Here is a 10,418-nt window from a genome sequence, read left to right on the forward strand (position 1 = left end):
TTTTGCCCATTCAGTATGATATTGGCTGTGGGTTTGTCATAAATAGCTCTTATTATTTTGAGATACGTTCCATCAATACCGAATTTATTTGAGAGTTTTTAGCATAAAGGGCTGTTTTCACAGTATGCTGAAAGTTATGAACAATATATATACAGTCATATGCTATAATTAGAAACACACATTTCTCTGCATAGATAAAACACTAAAAAACACATTGAAAAATTAACAGTGATAACTGCTAACTTCTGAATTGACTACAAGATGGTTTTTTTCCCTTCCCTTTTATACTTTCTAATATGTTGGAATTTTGTGCAATTATATTACTTTTATAATAAAAAGAAAACTATTTGAAAATGTGAAAGTAAAATATTTCTAATCCAATTGGGCATGTAACTCTACTAATGGACTTGAGTAAACAAAATATAGAAAAAAATATGCTCCACTGTTGAGATAGTCTAAAAACCTCATTGTTTTCTCACCAACTTACACTTTTTAAAATTTGAAATATTTTGTTTACATCTGTATTTATTAAACATTTTGCAGCATGTTTCATGTGAAAAGTATTTGATAATACTAACAATACTAATAAAACCTGTTAGTTTTTTATTTAAAATGTATTTCCTATGTTTTCTAAAGAATTAGTTATAAAAAGGGGTGGGGGTGTTAACTTTCAATGTTCATATTGTTGAGTTTGGAAATTATTGTCTTCAAACTGCAATCTAAAATAATTTTGTAAGTTTGTTTTCTTAGCTATACAACATGAAAGTCCATGGTTACCTATCATTACATTCATTAAAACTAACACAGTTCCAGCAAATAGCAATTTCTTAATACAAAGGTTTATTCAATAAATATTTATTCAAAAATTTTATCCTAAGTTATTCATAACTCCAAAATGTCTGGAAATATTCAGTTTCTAATATACACATACTTTTTGTTAAATTTTCCATAATCACAAAAACAAATGTTCAGACAATATTATATACAGTGAAATTCACAGATTTTAAGAGTACAATTCAAAGAGTTTTGATAAATATATCAAATCACATAACTCCTACTTCAAACAATGTATAGAACAAATTCTCTCATTCTCTCTTTTAATCCTATAGACAATCCCTTCTCTTATTTCTATAACCATTGAGGAGTTTTGCCTGCTCTTAAAATTTATGTATATGGAATCATATAGTTCATACTATTTTGTTTCTGGATTCTTTCATGCAACATAATATATTTTTAAATTGACCCATGTTAGTACTTGTTCAACTATTCTTACTTCTTTTTTATTGCTGAATAATATTTCATTATGTGACAACACTACATTTTATTCATTCATTCTCTTGTTGATAGATATTTGGGCTGTCTCAAATACTGGACCCTTTCAAATAAAGATGCTGAGAGCATTCTTGTACAATTTTTTTGTTAATATATATTCATTATTATTTGATAATTATCTAGTTGAGGTATTGCTGAAGAGGTGGATATTTAACTTTTTAAGAAAATGCTAAGCTGTTTTCCAGAGAGGTGGTATGTTTTTACTTTCACATCTAGATGTATGAGAGTTCCAGTTTTTCCACATTCTTGACAACACTTGGTGGTGTCAGTTTTGTTAATTTAAACCATTCTAATGGTTGTAAAATGATATTGCATTGTGTTTTTAATATTATTTTCCCTGATTTGCTTGTTGATCATTTGTATATGTTCTTTTAATAAATGTCTGTCCAAAACCTTTGCCCATTTGAAAAAACTCTTTTTGGTATCAATTTGTGTTTTCATTTTTGTTACTTATTTGCAGAATTTCTTTTTATATTCCAGATAGAAGTTCAAGTCAAATAATTCTCCCATAAATGAGAGCTTGGCTGTGCTGCCTACATCAATATTTCAGAGCAAGTCTAACCTTGGTAAGTAAAAATAGCAACTATTGCTTTTCCCTTTATTACTTTTTTAAGAACACTTTTAGAAAACAAAACTGTTTTTATTTGTCCAAAATCATTGGTATCATTTTGCATAATTTTACTTAAATAGTTAGTCAAAATTTCAATTCAAGTGACAGCTCATCCAGATACTTGGAGGGCACCAATGATTATACTTGCTTTCTTTACAGCAACCCACTCCTATTTTATTAAAATTGTTTTGACTCAAGGATTTGGGAACCTGGGAGATTTATTATTTTATTTTTTTAACTTATATTTTATATGTTAGAATTCTGTTAATTATCGCCAATAGGCACAAGCAGATTTTCCTGCAGTATATTTTAGTATTAATCTTCACGCTTTCTGAAGTAATCTATACCACCTTTTGAAGCCAAAAGGTAATTTATGTATACTCAGTTCCTGGGTATTCCAAGAACATCTTGACTATGGTCTTAGTATAGGTGTCTATTTTCTAAATATTTTTATTTTTCCATAAGTTTGTATTACATATAACTCACAAAAGTTTGGGTCTGCTTTTTTTAACATTGAAGCTAGACTTAAGATAATTTATATCCAATAAAATTTAAATCTGACACAACCAAAATTAACTGGAAGGAAGTTTAGAATTTATTTAAAATCTCTTAAATATGTTGAAGTATGTTTTACTCAAATGCACATGAAATCTTTTTGGGAAACATTTTATTTTGTCTATTCTGTTACTAATAATAGCTGGCTCCAAAATCTTTCTCCTACTTTGATCTATCTCCCTTAAACTACCTTCTACTTAGATGCTCAAGCTATTTATGAGTCATGCATTGTTATAATAATGTTGCAAAGCAACAACAACCAAACTTGAGGCATATAAACAATAAATATGCTTTAGTTGACAAAGCTGAGGGCTTTATTAAATTTGGGCTGTGCTTTCCCATCCATCTATGTTTGGCAACAAGTCAACTAGGTAGCTTTGCTGATCTTGGCTGCATTTACTGATTAATCTAAAGTGATCTTGACTAGGATGGCTAAGAGAACCTGGGTCTGTTACACATGACTCATTCTTTAGCAGTTTCACCCAGGCAGGCTTTTCTGATGGTGATGTCGGAAGCCAAGAATTATCAAACCAATTGCACATGTGCTTTTCAAGTCTCTGCTTTCATTACGTGCAACATTTCATTGTCCAAAACATATCACATGGCAGAGTCAAACGTCAGAATCCAAGTTAGAGTTAAAAGCAATGAGCCTCGGCCTGGTGCAGTGGCTCACGTCTGTAATCCCAGCACTTCGAGAGGCCACGGCGGGCGGATGACGAAGTCAGGAGGTCGAGACCATCCTGGCTAACATGGTGAAACCCCATCTCTACTAAAAATACAAAAAATTAGCCAGGCATGGTGGTGGGCACCTGTAGTCCCAGCTGCTTGGGAGACTGAGGCAGGAGAATGGCGTGAACCCAGGAGGCAGAGCTTGCAGTGAGCTGAGATTGTGCCACTGCACTCTACATAGCAAGATCTCCTCTCAAAAAAAAAAAAAAAAAAAAAGCAATGAGCCTCATTCTAGGCAGGAGAAAACGGGCCATTAATTCAAGCAATCTACAAGACTGTTTTATTTCTCTCATTATTTCTGCGCGTGTCGGGGGAGGGGATGTGTTCTCTACCCAGTTGCAACCTCTCCTTCTCCAGTAAAATATCTACGTAGCCTCTTAGGCTACCTCAATTTTTCCATTTAAATCTATTATGGTTTGTATAGTTAAAACACAGAAGTAGTTAAGACAGAACTAACATTAGTGCAATTGTGCAAATTAGAGTAATTTGAATAAACACTAAATAAAACTTATTTTGTTTGGGGAGAGGAAAAGCAGATGTGAATTTTTCATATGTTAATATTTTTAACTTGTCACTAAAAAATAATGCTGAGAGAGAATATATCTTAAGAGTGTATTCTTCCAATGCAGAAGCTACCTCCAGAGAAAAACATAGACTTTGCTCTCAGCTATTAGGGATTCATTACCCATTGGTCTGTTCATCTGAATGAAATAGTATTCAAAATCAGATATCTCACTGGAGAAATACAGTGTCCTGGGGTCAAATGATAACATCTACTCTCCCAGTTTTTCTAGGCTCAAAGAAGTTATCTCATACTTATTGGTGAATAACTGTGGGATCAAAGTGCTATTATCAAGTGCTCTAATAGATCGAAAGTTTTCCTCAGATACTTCAATGATTCACAGTTTTGTAAATGTGGGGTGTGGGCAGTAAGACAAGTCAAATTCTCAATTTTTAAAAGAAAACATATTTTTTGCTTCAGAACCATCTGATATTCAAATGATGAATCACAAGCCAGAGGCCACAGAATCAGAGAAAAATGGTTCTGATTCCACCACTTACTTCTTATTGATTCCATGTTCTTTAGAGCTTTAACTAATACTGTTGTGTATTACTTTCCTCCTTAATATAATCAAGATAGTAAGATACATTTTTTCATAATTAAATATAATAAAATCAAAATATATAATGCAAAGCTTTGTAATATGAATAGTAGTACTCCTTACTCCTTGGTTCCTATCAAGAATCAAGCCAATATATACTCTGGGGAAAATCATGAGGAGGAATAAGTTCTATTCTTTCTATTATGGCCATGGTTCTTAACCTTGGCTGCATATTAAAATCACCTAGGGAATTGAAAAACTGTATATCTAGATTCTACTATGGACCAATTAAGTCCATGTCCCTGAGAGTTTGGAGCCTAGGTATTGTCATCTAAGAGATCACCAGAATGGTCATGTAGTAGAAAGGAGAGTTTTATTGTTGACATTGGTTTCCAAAACTAGGAAGAGAAAGTCTCCAGCATGGAATAAAGGTGCTCTCTTTTCAAACAGGGGAAAGACAGGTTGGGTTTTACGCCTGGAAGAGCCACCAACATACATATTCAACAGGTTTGGGGGAGAGGTTATGCATAATTATGAGGGGAGCCAAGTGCGTACTCAGTGGGTAAACAGATATGTAATATAGATTCTATGTTCACTTGGTGTGGCATTTTAGCATTAAAATGAGGTTGAATTTGGTCCTTTATATCAAAATGTGAACTACACGACACAAAGTTTGTGTGCAGCATCTGCAAGCTGGCTGAAAGTCTGCAATAGTTTATCAGAAAAGAATGTTTGTAAGGTTGGCCCTCTGTCCAATCAGAGTTGTAGTGGTCAGGGCTAAAATCAGAACCGACGGCTCCTACTGTTAGGAAGTTTAACCATAGGAATTTAGAAATTTTCCATGCCAACCATTTCCTTAACCCTCAACCTATAGGTAACTTAATTTCCTTAACTTTGGCCCATCTTGGCTGATTAAGGGGCATCTGTTTTGATCTCTCAGATCACAATATTCATGTTTAATTATAAAATTCCTTAGGTGATTGTGACACACCATTGCTCTAGTCCAGTGTTTCTCAGTGGAGCCCCCAGACCATCAGCATCAGCATCAATGGCATTTGTCATAAATGCAAGTTATTAGGCCCTTCCCTATACCTGCTGAATCAAAAACAGAGAAAGTGGATAACATCAGAGTGAGTTTTAGCAAGCCCTCTATGTGATTCTGATGCACAGTAAAGTTTGAGAACCACTGATGTTGTCAGTGGTAATCAAATTTAATGAATAAAAAATCATCTGAAGTACTTGTTTAACATGTATTTGGTGTATGTCAATACTCACAGAACTTTCCACTAAAAATGTTAATTTTACTCTATGCAAATTATACTTAACCCCTCCAAAAAGGACCAAAAAATGCCAATGTGGGGGCTCTGCCATCAGAGATATTGAGTCAAGGTGTTTGGGTAGGGATTCAGCAAACCTCATTTCAAAACATGAATATTCTGTTTCAGTATGCAACTAGACTACAACTCTGGTGTGGGTAGCATTATCTATTGTCCTATATCACTGCAGATCATGGATGAGAAAAAATACCAGTATCTTTGACCAATACCTCATCTCACAGAAGATACCACATCCTCACAGAAGTGCCTTATAAAAACTTGCCTTCATGCTACCTTTGGTGTAATATTTGCAGGTGTCAAAATAATAAATGGCTTCATAGCAAAATGTTCTTTATAAATTTTTGTATTGTGTAGTAGTCCTCTTTATGAAACCAATGTAGCAATTTACTTATAGAATTCACTCCCAAGCAAATTTTCTTCTGTCCTGATAGCTGAAATAAATGTTCTTATTCAACAATTGTAACAAAAAACATTTATATTTCATTTTTTTCTGTAGCTGCTAAATAATTTATCACCACTTTTAAAGCCAGTTGCAATAACTATACTAATCTAGAGTTCTGACACATATATATTTTTCCATATATTTTTTCTGTATTAATAATTTTCTTGAATGTTTACTTTTTTGTCACCTTAAACCCTTTACAAACATAACAGGATGAGAAATCCTGTAATAAACAGTAACTCTCAGGGTAAGTCAAGTCCCATTTAGGACATTCAGTTATCCTAAGATAGTAAATGTAATCCACTAAGTTAAGAGATTCTAAGCAGAGGAAAAACAGTTACTGGGCAGTTCTTAAAAAGATAGCCAGAAATCAATTTTAATACATAAATACTGACATTTTGGGGTTTAGATAAATCTCACAGCACATTCTTACAATTGTCTGAACATATTAGGCAATATAGAATACAAGACTGTTATGTGAACTGAATTTCTGATTTTCTTTGAGGAATGACAAATGTATTTTCTTGATTATGTAAATCTATATGGAAAAATACATGAACCGATAATAATATAAATGCTTCTGAGCCTAATTCTGGTGGCTCTGGTAAATTTTCTAACTTTGCAAGACTCTTGCCCATTTCTCTGTCTTTACATAGCATTGTTCTCAGTCTGTCCCTGTGGGTTAGTAGTCAAAATTCAAAATTTTCCTAGAAGGAGAATTTAGAATTTGCAACATAAATATCAAAATGCTCACAGGTTTTCTCCAAAGAGCCTCTGAAATGAGTTAGGCTCACAGTCATGGTGTCCCTAAAAAAAAAAGGGTTAACTTGGAAATACAACGAACCATAGGCCTACAGAAGAATTTTGTTTTATTTTTAAAAGCAGTCAGGTTTATGAATGCTTCCTTAGAAATGCTCTGAGAGATAGTAAATCAACATATTTTACATATTTTCCACACTTCACTTAGCTTTTATTAAACCTGTGATTCCAATGGTGTGTGTAAAAATTCATATTTCTATATCCATAGAAATCCATGGAATACTCTCTGCATGTATTATGATGAAAAAATACCATTGCAGAAACAGATGTTTATGATTATCTTTTTCTAGAAAACATGTGCTTCTAAGAATGTCACGTGTAAGGAGAATCTCAGCACACAAAGTAGCCCAATTTCTATGTCTAGACAAGGATATTTTTTGAACCTTAGACATATTTTTAAATTTAAAAAAAGCAAATTTTTCTGAAAAGTAATTAAGCATGTCTTATCAAGCAGACATTTTTGAAAGTGGAATACTATGAAATGCTGTTGAAATTATGGATGAACTAACCTATTATTATTACTATTACTATTATTTTGGAAACAGGATCTCACTCTGTCACCCAGACTGGAGTGCAGGGGTATGATCATGGCTCACTGCAACCTCAACCTCCCAGGCTCAAGCAATTCCCCCACCTCAGCCTCCTGAGTAGCTGGGGCCACAGATGCACACCACTACTTAAAACAAATTTTTTTTGTGGAGGTGGAATCTTGCTATATTTCCAGGCTGATATTGAGCTCCCTGATTCAAAAGATCCTTCTGTCTCAGTCTCCCATACTGCTAAGATTATAGGTGTGAGCCACCGCACTTAGACAGTTAACCCATTTTTATGCATTTGTGTATACATTTTATAGTTTTAAACTTTCTAGTGTAACACATAAATACAATCACAAGACTCATAAATATATAGCTTAATAAATTAGCTGCACTGCCATTTTTAGAATAAAAAGCATGAAGTAAATACATAATTATTAGATAGCTGAAGGCTGTAGGGGTTCAGTACCACGTTATGAATGAATTTTGAACCACCTCAGGAAGACAAATCCTGAGGGTAGCTGGGTTTGGCACTGATGAAGAGAAGTCTCTGGCCTGAAGATTCGTAATAAAGAGTTTGACTCCATTTTTGATGTTTGACTGTTGACAGCTTTCAAGTACTGTCACTTCCTCTTCCCTCACTACCCTACATCTGGGCAAGCTGATAAGAAAACCTAGGTGCTCCCTGCTTTCACACCAATGAGAAGTTCAAACCTTGCAATACCTAACCATGTGGGAACCCATTCTAGCCCCACCCCCTAACTACCAGGAAACCCCAGACCAATCACTCCTCCATTCATTTTTGGACCTGATTGAGAAACTGCCAGGCTGTTCACAGAAATGCTCATTTTGTAAGTCATATGCCTTTTCATAACCTCTTTGTGCATGTGTGATGTCATCCGTCTTCACAGTAGAACCAAATTTTGGGATGGGGAAGTAGATCCCTCCTCTGTGAAAGTAAGTAAAACAATGTTGAATTACACATTATATCCCTGACTTGAAAATCTCATTCTGTAACTTAGATGTACCTTCCTTTCTCCTTTTATGTAAGAGAAAACTTCTTCATAGTCAGCTTGGCCAGCATCACACATATGATTATGAAAGGGCTTAGTTGAGATATATGTTCCATGATGGTGACACTTTTCTAACTCATATACAGAACATTTTTTAAACTTATAACAGAACACTTAAAAGTGAACACACAAATGTGAATGATACAGAGGTAGCATTTACACTTTATAAAGATAATTTAATTTGCATTCACATTTTAATAGTATTATCTTCACCTTTAAGCAGTTCCTACTCCTTTTGTAAACTTTAAACTTCTATTATACTATCAATTGGTATATTAAAGGTTGTTGGCTACTTTCCTTATCTAGTTCATTCTCCTTATTTCAAACTGTTACATTTATAATTAATATCACAGATTTTCCTGCAATCCTCTTTCCTTTTTAAGATACTAAACCTATATTAATTAAGGACTCATTAGACTAATATTTCTTTGAAGGTCGTGATTCTGTCTTTTTTGGTTATTATTTTCAATGTCAAGTAAAATAAAAGGGATTGGAATATATAAATAGTTTATGAATGTTTTTAATGTATGAATGAATCCATATTTGTAGCTTTTCTTACACATTCCTCATACATTCATGTTGCCTTCAGAAACTTGAAGACTCATATTTTACAGTAGGAACATCAACAAAAATTGAAGTAAAATTATTTGCTGCCTTTAATAATACCAATTACTTATTAAGTGCTAGTGTTTTCAGCATTTGGCTAACTGTTTTATATGCATTATCTAATTTAATATTTTTGAGAACCCAATAAGATAGTTTCTATTTTATAAGTAAGAACTAGTTCTTATGCAGGATAATTAACATGTCAAATATTGTCTCTCATTTCTTTCTCTTTTATATAGTTGTAGTACTGAACATCCTGTATTCCAGGAATTCTCCTAGTCCCAGGTAAAAGCCAGGTTAGATTACTGCAAGTGGATCATTAGCGTTTTGTTTTGTTTTGTTTTGTTTTGCTGTTATAACATTACTAAATTACAGATATAAGCAATGTTTTCCTGTATTATATTTTACCAGTAATAATGCTAATATTAGGGTTTTCCATCTGCTTGCTTATTTGTTTTAACTTTCAATTAAATTTGAACTCAGGGATAGAAGAATAATGATATTTATCGGGCTTCTTTAGTATCCCAATCATCACGTTTACCATCAAAGCGTTTAATCCAGATGGTCTGCATTTCATTTCATCTGAGGCATTGGTCCTTTTCCCCTCATTCTTTTAAATCTTTGCATATTCTTTTCTAATAGCAATTAACCGATAAAAAGGTCCTATTCAATGATCTTGAATCCATGGATCATAAAATCTGAGGTAAATTATGGCAGGGACCCTAGCTAGCTATTGTATTCACTATTATATGCCCAGAAATTAGTACTTTACATGTACTTTAATAAGCAATGAATACATATTTCTTGAATATTAAATTGTCATCTTGAGTCACAAACATTTTAAAGAGGCCTCGTAGTTATCCTCTATCCACTTATTGTTATAAGTATCAGACTTATTTCTTACATTTACACATGAACTGTATTAAGTCACAGACGGGTATGAATTCCAACTAAAATTCCAGGAGTTGAAACAGAGGAGTACTGCTTATACCTATTCCTGTTTTTAGTTACTTGTTTAAATTTTTTTCATCACAAGGATATTCAAGTGTTTATCTTCTTGATATTTCTAAATCTCACACAAACAGTATATCTAAAAATGTCATTTAATTATGCAAATATGTGACTCATTCTTACTTTCACAATGATATCTTACTTTTAGATTATTTGTAAGACACTGAGATTTCTGACAGACCTCTCTCTGCTCATGCTATAATTATATGCCTTTGTATATGCGTGTTCTTGAGCAAGATCAACATTACAAAAACAACTATGAGATCCT

The sequence above is a fragment of the Colobus angolensis genome, unplaced genomic scaffold (assembly GCF_000951035.1).
Source record: "Colobus angolensis palliatus isolate OR3802 unplaced genomic scaffold, Cang.pa_1.0 Scaffold304, whole genome shotgun sequence".
Classification (NCBI taxonomy): domain Eukaryota; kingdom Metazoa; phylum Chordata; class Mammalia; order Primates; family Cercopithecidae; genus Colobus; species Colobus angolensis.